At 34.1% G+C, this 2,618-nt stretch overlaps 1 long non-coding RNA gene across 1 annotated transcript; it reads left to right on the forward strand.

Moving 5' to 3' along the window:
* The first annotated feature begins 382 nt into the window (after positions 1-382).
* On the forward strand, positions 383-2,248 carry LOC136067306 (uncharacterized). The gene is made up of 3 exons (XR_010628767.1): positions 383-663; positions 1,610-1,813; positions 1,917-2,248. It is a non-coding gene; the product is annotated as an uncharacterized LOC136067306 (long non-coding RNA).
* The last annotated feature ends 370 nt before the right edge of the window (positions 2,249-2,618 follow it).

A 2,618-nucleotide genomic window follows, 5' to 3' on the forward strand; every position in this document is an offset into this window, starting at 1 on the left:
AAATAACTTATTGTTGAAATTGTAAAAATCTAAGAATGAAATTACACTAAAAATCTTAGAGAATTTCAAATAGCCCTTATATATATATATATATATAGGTTCAAGTTACACCTTTTATAAACCATTGGATTTAAGTAGATCCAACAGTTAAAAAAAATCTCTCATTATTACAAATATTTTTAATAAAATCTCATTAATTACCCACATTTATTACCTGCTAAACCCATCTCTAAACCCAAAAAAAAAAAAAAAATACACGTCTGACTCTCTCTCACACTCTACGTTTGGTTTAAGCCGTTTGTCTCTCCGTTAGTTTCTCTCTCTCTCTCTCTCTCTCTCTCTCTCTCTCTCTCTCTCTGTCTTTTTTTTTTTTTTTGTACACACTCTCTCTCTTTTCTAAACCTGCATTTCTCTCTCTTTATCTCCTCCTCCATTGCTCCTCCACTTCCACCTCCATAGGTTGCCAGCAAAAAAGAAGAAAGAAAATAAAAAAACCAAGCCAAACACTGTTGAGAGAAAATTTGCAATTGTCTTCGATGGGTTGTGGGTCATTTTCCCCCAATGCCAAACAAGATGTTTTTTTGCCGAAGTTGGGTCATCATCTCCGACTTCCCACTCGGCAGCAATGGAGACTTGGGCACTACCCACTCATCGCCACACAAGGTGAGTCCACTTTCCCCTTCTTTTTGGCCAGATGAAATTCTAAGATTTTCTTGCCCCATAAAATAAAATGTTCTGCCATAGGTGTTCTTGATTTTTTAATTATTTGCTTTTCTTTGATTCCCTTTGATAATCATGTTGATTTATTTGATAATTACAGTTAAGACCTTGATAAAATGGTGTATCCTGAGTGATTTTTGTACTGGGTAATTAGGAATTCATGGCCAATTGATTACACAACTTCGGCTTATTCCTTTTGTGCTCCAACTATTTGATAAAATGCCCCAATGAATTTTTTTTTTTTTTTCCATTTTAAAAAATTTCGGTATGGTCTTTTCATGAAACTTACCTATTTCTAGATCATGCTAGAAGTTATATTTTTTGCTTAGATATGATCAAGATTAGTGGTATGATCATTTTGGTACCTACGTATACATGCACTACAATGTGCAAAGTGAATTTGAGATATATGTGGTGAGGACAACATTTGGTTAGATGATTTTGTGTTTTTTTTTTAGGCTTATTTTGATGTTAAAGAGGTGGTAAATGTGTGATTGGTGGCTGTTTATTATTGTATTTCGAAGTGTTCTTTATATTTATAGATGTAGTATTTTCGCCCATCCACAATTATTGCCACTTGGACGTGAGGGGCACTTAGTTAACCTCTCTTATGTTGCTTGGAATTTGATTTTGCAACAGTTAACCTCTCTTATGTCTTAGCTTCAATTTTACTATGTTTCTACTCAAATCACTTCTATGCCAACGTTACTATGGTTATATGCACAACTTTAATGATGATTACTAGTTAATAATAATATTCAAGTAAGCTGTTGGAAGTATGAACCTATTAGAATTTAGATAAAACTGATTTTTTTGTTTTCCTTTAAGCTATTGGTTTGGCAGGATATGTGATGTTGTGGCTCTAATTAGCTTATTTTGTACTTTATAGGAATTGGATTCAAGAGTGTATGTTTGGTTAGTGCTCAACCATACGTATTTAGCAATGGAGCAATGTAAAATGAAGAACCCTGCCCACACTACAATCTTGGGTACATTGTTCCTAAATGGGTTGATGAGAACTCAACTCTTTCTAGCATAAAAGAAATATATGGTTCTGGAACTAATCTTCCAATGACAATATAGTCAATTCTGTGTAATGTTTCTATTGAATTCCTTATACTTTTCTAGACATTATTTCATGGAGTATTTTTTTTATATGTATTATGAAAATGATGGATTTCCTTTGCCTCTTTTAGAGGTGCGAATTGCGCAAGGTCTTGTACATATGGGGAAAGGCTTTCTACTCTTGGTATTAGAGTGTATCAAGACAAAGACTCAGGTAGAGAGGCAGAATGCCATAGCAGTGCATTGGAAGAGTTCAAGCCAAGACTACCTAAACAATAGTGCAGACAGTGCAGTAAAAAGTGTAGTAAACAGAGCAGACAGTGCAATAACTTAAAGTAGCTATACCTGTAGTTTTAGGATTAGTTTTTAATTGTTACAGCACTTCTTGAACGTGGGGTTATAGCACTTCTTGAACTATCTGTAATTATATGTCTAAGTTTTGTATAAGCACACTTGTTTATAGTTAAATGCATCAAATTTACTGGTTTGGTTTGGTTTTATAGTCATCCCAATTGAATTCCCAGGATTGATGGAGACTAAATGACAGTCACAGTGCCATTGATATAGGTACATCTTCTCATGATTAACATGGTTATAATGAAGGGACCCTTCAATTATTGGAAGTCGTGTCAAATTTGGCTAAGGAAAGCAAATTGAACTCGTGCATTTTATGTGAATCAATTCTTTTAAATCTTCTTATCAAAAAAAAAAAACTTTTAACTCTTTAGGCCTATTTGAAAAGATATGGATCTGTCAACTTTTTCATAAGGGTGGCACAGGCTTTCCTCTCAAGTCTTGCTGGTCTATTGGGAGGACTCACTCTTCCAGTCACA

This window comes from Quercus suber, unplaced genomic scaffold, assembly GCF_002906115.3.
Source record: "Quercus suber isolate HL8 unplaced genomic scaffold, Cork oak 2.0 scaffold_66, whole genome shotgun sequence".
Classification (NCBI taxonomy): domain Eukaryota; kingdom Viridiplantae; phylum Streptophyta; class Magnoliopsida; order Fagales; family Fagaceae; genus Quercus; species Quercus suber.